This window comes from Nerophis lumbriciformis, linkage group LG27 (genome assembly GCF_033978685.3).
Source record: "Nerophis lumbriciformis linkage group LG27, RoL_Nlum_v2.1, whole genome shotgun sequence".
In the NCBI taxonomy this organism is placed as follows: Eukaryota; Metazoa; Chordata; class Actinopteri; order Syngnathiformes; family Syngnathidae; genus Nerophis; species Nerophis lumbriciformis.
Window position 1 is genome coordinate 29304923 of NC_084574.2, and position 8794 is coordinate 29313716.

The following is an 8794-nucleotide window of genomic DNA, read 5'->3' on the forward strand; positions in this document are numbered from 1 at the left end:
CACCGGCCGTGTTTGTGTTGCTGAAGTCGGCCGCAATACACCGCTTCCCACCTACAGCTTTCTTCTTTGCTGTCTCCATTGTTCATTGAACAAATTGCAAAAGATTCATCAACACAGATGTCCAGAATACTGTGGAATTTTGCAATGAAAACAGACGACTTAATAGCTGGCCACTATGCTGTCCCAAAATGTCCTCCACAATCCGAGACGTCACGCGCTGATGTCATCATACCGAGACGTTTTCAGCAGGATATGTCGCGCGAAATTTAAAATCGCGCTTTAGTAAACTAACCCGGCCGTATTGGCATGTGTTGCAATGTTAAGATTTCATCATTGATATATAAACTACAGACTGTGTGGTCGGTAGTAGTGGGTTTCAGTAGGCCTTTAAGTAGGATCGTGTTACACTCTTTAAAAGTTGGATTACCACACCGTTTATTTGAAACTAGATTACTCCTGCATTTGCTGACACCAATGGCTTGAATGCTGTCTAATCTGGAGAACTAATAATTGTGTTAATTACCAGGACCACTTAACTATTATCTTGTAGCAGCCCTGATCTTTATTGAGAAAGCCACACTTAAAGGACCCGTCCCATCCAGATGACAAACATTTCACAAACAAGTTCTCGGGGTGGTATAGCTCGGTTGGTAGAGTGGCCGTGCCAGCAACTTGAGGGTTTCAGGTTCGATCCCCGCTTCTGCCAACCTAGTCACTGCCGTTGTGTCCTTGGGCAAGACACTTTACCCACCTGCTCCCAGTGCCACCCACACTGGTTTAAAAATGTAACTTAGATATTGGGTTTCACTATGTAAAGCGCTTAAAGTCACTAGAGAAAAGCGCGATATAAATATAATTCACTTCACTTCACTCTTTATGTATTTGTTTCTCCTTCAAATTAATTTGACAGTCATTTCACATAATATCAATTTGTTTTTGAGTAATCTGTTTTTTTGAACACCCCATTTCCATCACTATGGGGTGTTTAAAAAAAATCCTGATTATTTAAAAAAAAAAACACAAAAAACACACCATCTCCATCACTAGGCAGCACAGTGGTACAGGGGTTAGTGCATGTGCCTCACAATACGAAGGTCCTGAGTTCAATCCCGGGCTCGGGATCTTTCTGAGTGGAGTTTGCATGTTCTCCCCGTGACTGCGTGGGTTCCCTCCGGGTACTCCGGCTTCCTCCCACCTCCAAAGACATGCACCTGGGGATAGGTTGATTGGCAACACTAAATTGACCCTAGTGTGTGAATGTGAGTGTGAATGTTGTCTATCTGTGTTTGCCCTGTGATGAGGTGGCGACTTGTCCAGGGTGTACACCACCTTCCGCCCGAATGCAGCTGAGATAGGCTCCAGCACCCCCCGCGACCCTGAAAGGGACAAGCGGTATAAAATGGATGGATGGATTTCCATCACTAGACCCGATATGTTGCTGCCCCTTGGAGCCCGTTTCTCTGCATAGACACTGTGGATAAAGAAATATACAACTTTTATTTTATTGCATGTTTTTGTCGAAGTGATCCAAAACTGATATGGTTTACGTTGTAAGCAAAATATGAATTTGATAATATATAGACACCTGTGTCTGTCGTGGGTATTTTCTTAAGTTATTATGACAGTTATAATACTTTTAATATATTTTTTAAACCCTGCATGTCCCTGTGTGTTTCTCTCCTTGCATAGCTGCTGGAAATTGTCTTGAAGACGAATAAATCAATCAATTAATCAATGTTTATTTATATAGCCCTAAATCACGAGTGTCTCAAAGGGCTGCACAAGCCACAACGACATCCTCGGTTCAGATCCCACATCAGGGCAAGGAAAAACTCAACCCAGTGGGATGACAATGAGAAACCTTGGAGAGAGCCGCAGATGTGGCTGACCCCCCCCCCCCCCCCCCCCCCCCTCCCTCTAGGGGAGACCGGTGCAATGGACGTCGAGTGGGTCTAGCATAATATTGTGAAAGTCCAGTCCATAGTGGATCTAACATAATAGTGAGAGTCCAGTCCATAGTGGGGCCAGCAGGAAACCATCCCGAGCGGAGACGGGTCAGCAGCGCAGAGATGTCCCCAACCGATGCACAGGCGAGCGGTCCACCCCAGGTCCCGACTCTGGACAGCCAGCACTTCATCCATGGCCTATCGATCTATGTTCTTTCAGCATTTTCTAAAGCACGATTCAACTCAACTCATAGCATATGTGATTCCAGAAATAAAACATCAGTTGAAGAGGACGCAAAATTGAATATTAGCGGCTTACCTTCTTTTTATCTGCTTTTTGAGTGCTGATGTCCACAGTAAAGCGTGTGTACCTGCTGCAAGCGTGAAGCGGATCTACACCTCTGCGTTTTATAATATGAACTTGGGCTGTCAACGTTAACGTGTTAACGCATGTGATTAATAAAAGTAAATGTTTGCGTCATCAAATATGAAGGAAGATTATTCACTTCCGGGTTAAGACTTAATCCGAAAGATGCGCGCATTTGTTACACGGTCTGTGATTGCAAGGAGGGGCGGCCCATTTCACTTTAAAACAGAACTTTGAATACAACTAAGGTAACTTGTTGGTATTGCAGCGACAAACGTTTTTATCATCGGCGCACAAGTTTAAAATACCATCTTAAAGTCAAACACGCACTCAAGGATGGCAATGTTGCCAAAACACCATGGCAAACTTTTTTGTAAACAGCTACTAGCAACAAATCTTGTGACTTTTCCAGATGATATTGGAGACTTTTTGTTGCGTCTCGGAGCCTTTTTTTTATGTCTTGGAGACTCTGAGGTGAAAGCAAGCAGCAGTCACCGTCGCGCCAATAGCTACATGCTAGCATGAATGCTAGCTACATCCACAAGCCTTGTGGTTAGACTGTCCACCCTGATATTGGTAAGTCGTGAGTTCAAACCCCGGCCGAGTCATACCAAAGGCTATAAAAATGGGACCCATTACCTCCCTGCTTGGCACTCAGCATCAAGGGTTGGAATTGGGGGTTAAATCAACAAAAATGATTCCCGGGCGCGGCCACCACTGCTGCTCACTGCTCCCCTCACCTCCCAGGGGGTGAACCAGGGGATGGGTCCAATGCAGAGGACACATTTCACCACACCTAGAGTGTGTGTGACAATCATTGGTACTTTAACTAACTTAACAAGCAGAGAACGCTATGCTGGCGAAGTTTACTGATTCAATGTTGTCACACAAGTAGCACAGTTAAGTTAAACAAATGCCTTTTCTAAACGGACATCCACATCTGTGAAGACCAAGTCCTGCAAGAAGATGTCATTCATATCACCACCGCTGATCTGTCGTACAATACCTTGAAGAGGCACAATTACATCAAGGATAAACCAACTGTACTACACAAACAAGAGCATCAACTTGCAACTACAGACTGGATGTGAATTTACTTTGCTTCCTGGAGAATGTTGGACATCTGTAAGTAATCACAACAAGCTGGGGTCGCATTGAACCTAAAAAAGAAATCAGCATTGTCATCTGAAAAAGGTAAACAAGCTTGTTTGTTTCAACAACTGTTTGAACTAAAGAAGAGTAAATGCTAAGTTGTTTATGAGTGCGTTTTCTCTATTATTGAGTCCTAATTGTACCTTGTTTGGAGGATTAATGCAAACTGCAAATAGTTTCAAAATTTGCACTTAATTGTTGACTTTTAGCAAGTTTTGAGCACATCAATGAGTTCGGTAAAACGTCTAAAAAACATTCCTCAATGGCATTCTGACTACCAAATTGCATTTGTACCCAAATATTGAGGTGTTTTCTTTAGCAAATTGTATTTATGCAAGCAAATAATAACATGAATCACACTCTAAACCTGTGATTAATCACAGGTTTGGAGTGTGATTGATCTGATTAAAAAAATTTATCACTTGACAGCCCTAATAGGGATACTATTAAGCTCTATAATGTCGCCACTGGTGTGTCTGCTCCAAACTAAAGGGAAGCCACAAACTCTCGGTGAAAGCATCACACCCAGAGGCGAAAAGAAGAAACCACCAAGTCTGCGGAAAAAAATAGTTAAAATGTGTACAATTTGTACAAATGTACAGATTATTTCGCTACAGTTTCTGAGTCAAAGATATTTTGCTATAGTCTTTCATTTCTGTGTGAAAATAAATTGATTTGGGACTAAGATGCAACCCAAACAGATACTACATAATATGAAATGTGCTGAAACTCACCAGCAAACAGTTCTAAATCATTATTGTGTCTCTTTTGAGCGGAATAGTACTTGTAGATGTCATTTTTGTCATGTCTGTGTTGATCATGTTTTTGTTTGGCCATGTGCTGTTTGTTTTTTGGACGCTTTTTAGTTCCTGGTTTCACTCTCTTGTTTTGTCACCATAGCAACCATTAGTTTTCACTTGTCACGTCACGCACCTGTTTCACGTTTTGAGTCACGCACCTGTTTTCACTAATCATGTCACTATTATTTAAGCTTCGAGTTGCCAGGCTGTCTTTCTGGCGACATCACACTTTATGATCACTCTTCTTCATGCCATGTTCACAGTTCCATGCCAAGTAAGTTTTTGTTTTTTGTTCATAGTCTTTTGCCTTTGTGCAAGTCTTTTGTTTTCATCAGCCAAGTTTTTTACCTCTGCCCTTGTGTGCGCCTTTCGTTTGTTCTTTTTTGATAGTGTTTAATAAATCATGTACTCACATTCCCGTCTCGCCCGAGCCAACTTTCCGTTGCCTTCCGGAAAAACAAAACCCAAGGACTAAGTCTTGACAATTTTTAGGTCCAGAACTATGAAATACGTGCCAATGTTTTCAGCATTAGACAAACTGATGGGAGCATCATCAACCCACGTTCATATGAACTGGGACAATGTGAAAACATGAATAAAATAACCTGCCAGTAATCTGATTAATGTGTGCCTGTAAACAATGTCCGATGGCTTATCATTTTGACACATAAATAATACAACAACCTTCCTTAACATCTATCATGTCACTGTTGTTGTATAGCTTGGCAGACAAAAGTCTAATCTACAGACCCAGGAATGGTGTCCCCGCAACACAACTTGCCAAAACCTCAAGATGGGAGTGAGACATGCATCAACAATATGCATGTAACACTGTGCACCTAGAACAATCTTTGAAAACCAAACAGGGCACAGCAAGTGGTGAGAAACCAGACACAACATTAACATTCAGGGCATGTCGGAGGTGAATGTACCAGACTTTCCATTAGCATTTGTTTTACCTATTCTACTCGACAATCGAGAACGAATGGATTTCCCCGTGAAGTCAACATAAACCGGCCTCACTAAATTGACCATAAGCAACACATCCTTAAGGATGAAATTCAGCTTGGCTCAACGCAAAGCTTGAATTTACCCACTGAGGGCCTGGTTCACTAAGATCCAAATACCACGCTCTAGACAGCGTGTGCAAAAAATAGAATAGTGTGTACTAGGGTTGTACAGTATACCGGTATTAGTATAGCACCGCGATACTAATGAACCATTTTCGGTACTATACTGTCTCTGAAATGTACCGGTCCCGCACCCCCATACGCCCGTGTCGAAGTCACGTCGTGACATTGCTGGTTCTACGAACAGAGGAGCATGTTCGGCATCAGCAATCACAGAGTACTTGCAAGCAGACACAGTGTGTAGACAGAAAAGGGAGAACGGACGCATTTTGGCTTAGAAACTAAAGATAAAGGTGAAGTTATAACACTGAAACTCGCTTAGCTACTTCTAAATCACTAATCCTCGCCTCCATGGCGACAAATAAAGTAAGTTTCTTACCTTCAAGGTACTCAAAGCGCTTTGACACTATTTCCACATTCACCCATTCACACACACATTCACACACTGATGGCGGGAGCTGCCACGCAAGGCCCTAACCACGACCCATCAGGAGCAAGGGTGAAGTGTCTTGCTCAAGGACACAACGGACGTGACTAGGTTGGTAAAAGCTGGGGATCGAACCAGGAACCTTCAGGTTGCTGACACGGCCACTCTCCCAATGTGCAATAAACGAGTGTTTCCGTGGTGGCGCCCCGTATTGTACAAGCAAAATCCTCTTCTAAATAAGGCGGTCCGCACCACTTTTCAATTGCATACGCAGTCTTAGTAAATCGCATAAAACATGCCCACTAATAGTAAACGCTATTTTATAGATTACACACGCTGTTTACCGCGTGGTTTTTGGGATCTTAGTAAATCAGGCCCCTCTGTCGTACACAACGCAATGACTTTATTTCCACTGTGGGATATGTAGGCTACATGGTGATGAGCTATGTGAATAGGTATGATGTCATATCAGACCCTTGTGACGCAGCAACATTCCTATTCTGTTGTTGATCTTTTGTAGTTGCACTTGATCGTTTGCAGCGTTGCTATCAGCAATGAGCACAGAGACTGGGAAGATGTGCAAAAATACAAAGAAGCCTGTGGAAATCACACCTTGAAAAAAAATTACCCTCTTATAAATTGTTAAAAAAATAAAAATAATATAAGTTATTTTTGCTGGTAATGAACAATCAATCAATCAATCAATCAATGTTTATTTATATAGCCCTAAATCACAAGTGTCTCAAAGGGCTGCACAAGCCACAACGACATCCTCGGTATAGCCCACATAAGGGCAAGGAAAAACTCACCCCAGTGGGACGTCGATGTGAATGACTATGAGAAACCTTGGAGAGGACCGCATATGTGGGTAACCCCCCCCCTCTAGGGAGACCGAATGCAATGGATGTCGAGTGGGTCTAACATAATATTGTGAGAGTCCAGTCCCTAGTGGATCCAGCATAACAGTAAGAGTCCAGTCCACAGTGGGGTCAGCAGGAAACCATCCCGAGCGGAGACGGCTCAGCAGCGCAGAGATGTTCCCAACCAATATACAGGCGAGCGGTCCACCCCGGGTCCCGACCCCGGACAGCCAGCACCCCATCCATGGCCACCGGATCTGTGTGTCTTCCCCTCCACAAGGGATAGGGGGGAGCAGAGGAGAAAAGAAAAGAAACGGCAGATCAACTGGTCTAAAAAAAGGGGGGCTATTCAAAGGCTAGAGTATACAAATGAGTTTTGAGATGGGACTTAAATGTTTCTACTGAGGTAGCATCTCTAATTGTTACCGGGAGGGCATTCCATAGTGCTGGAGCCCGAATAGAAAACGCTCTACAGCCCGCAGACTTTTTTTGGGCTCTGGGAATCACTAATAAGCCGGAGTTCTTTGAACGCAGATTTCTTGCCGGGACATATGGTACAATACAATCGGTAAGATAGGCTGGAGCTAGACCGTGTAGTATTTTATACGTAAGTAGTAAAACCTTAAAGTCGCATCTTAAGTGCACAGGAAGCCAGTGCAGGTGAGCCAGTATAGGCGTAATATGATCAAACTTTCTTGTTCTTGTCAAAAGTCTAGCAGCCGCATTTTGTACCAACTGTAATCTTTTAATGCTAGACATAGGGAGACCCGAAAATAATACGTTACAGTAATCGAGACGAGACGTAACGAACGCATGAATAATGATCTCAGCGTCGCTAGTGGACAAAATGGAACGAATTTTAGCGATATTACGGAGATGAAAGAAGGCCGTTTTAGTAACACTCTTAATGTGTGACTCAAAGGAGAGAGTTGGGTCGAAGATAATACCCAGATTCTTTACTGAGTCGCTTTGTGTAATTGTTTGGTTGTCAAATGTTAAGGTGGTATTATCAAATAAATGTCGGTGTTTAGCAGGACCGATAATCAGCATTTCCGTTTTCTTAGTGTTGAGTTGCAAGAAGTTAGCGGACATCCATTGTTTAATTTCATTAAGACACGCCTCCAGCTGACTACAATCCGGGTTAGGGTCAGCTTTAGGGGCATGTAGAGTTGGGTGTCATCAGCATAGCAATGAAAGCTAACACCGTATTTGCGTATGATGTCGCCTAGCGGCAGCATGTAAGTACTAAAGAGTGCAGGGCCAATAACCGAACCTTGGGGGACTCCGCACGTTACCTTAACATAGTCCGAGGTCACATTGTTATGGGAGACGCATTGCATCCTGTCAGTAAGATAGGAGTTAAACCACGACAAGGCTAAGTCTGACATACCAATACGTGTTTTGATATGCTCTAATAAAATATTATGATCGACGGTATCGAAAGCAGCGCTAAGATCAAGAAGCAGCAACATAGATGACGCATCAGAATCCATCGTTAGCAGTAGATCATTAGTCATTTTTGCGAGGGCTGTCTCCGTAGAGTGATTTGCCCTGAAACCGGATTGAAAAGGTTCACAGAGATTGTTAGACACCAAGTGTTCATTTAGCTGCTGTGCGACAATTTTTTCGAGGATTTTCGAGATAAACGGAAGGTGGGACACCGGCCGGTAGTTTACCATGAGGTCAGGATCGAGGTTAGGTCTTTTGAGCAAAGGATGAATAACCGCTTTTTTGAATGCTAGTGGAACAGTGCCAGAGGAGAGTGATAAGTTTATAATATTTAGCACTGATGGACCTAATAATACAAAAAGCTCCTTAATAAGTTTCCCAGGAAATGGGTCAAGTAAACATGTTGTTTGTTTTGTCCCATTGACACATCTTAACAATTCCTCTAATGTTATTTCATCAAAGAGAGAGAAACTATTTTGGAGGGCGGTATCCTTCGTAGATACAGTCGTATCTGTGTTAATAGAACCCAGTTGTAGCTGCGATGCATTGTCTTTAATCTCCTTTCTAATGAGTTCAATTTTCTTATTAAAGAAATTCATAAAATCATCTGCTGAGTGGGTGGAGCTACTGGGAGGAGTCCCTTGTTGGGTTAGCGATGCTACT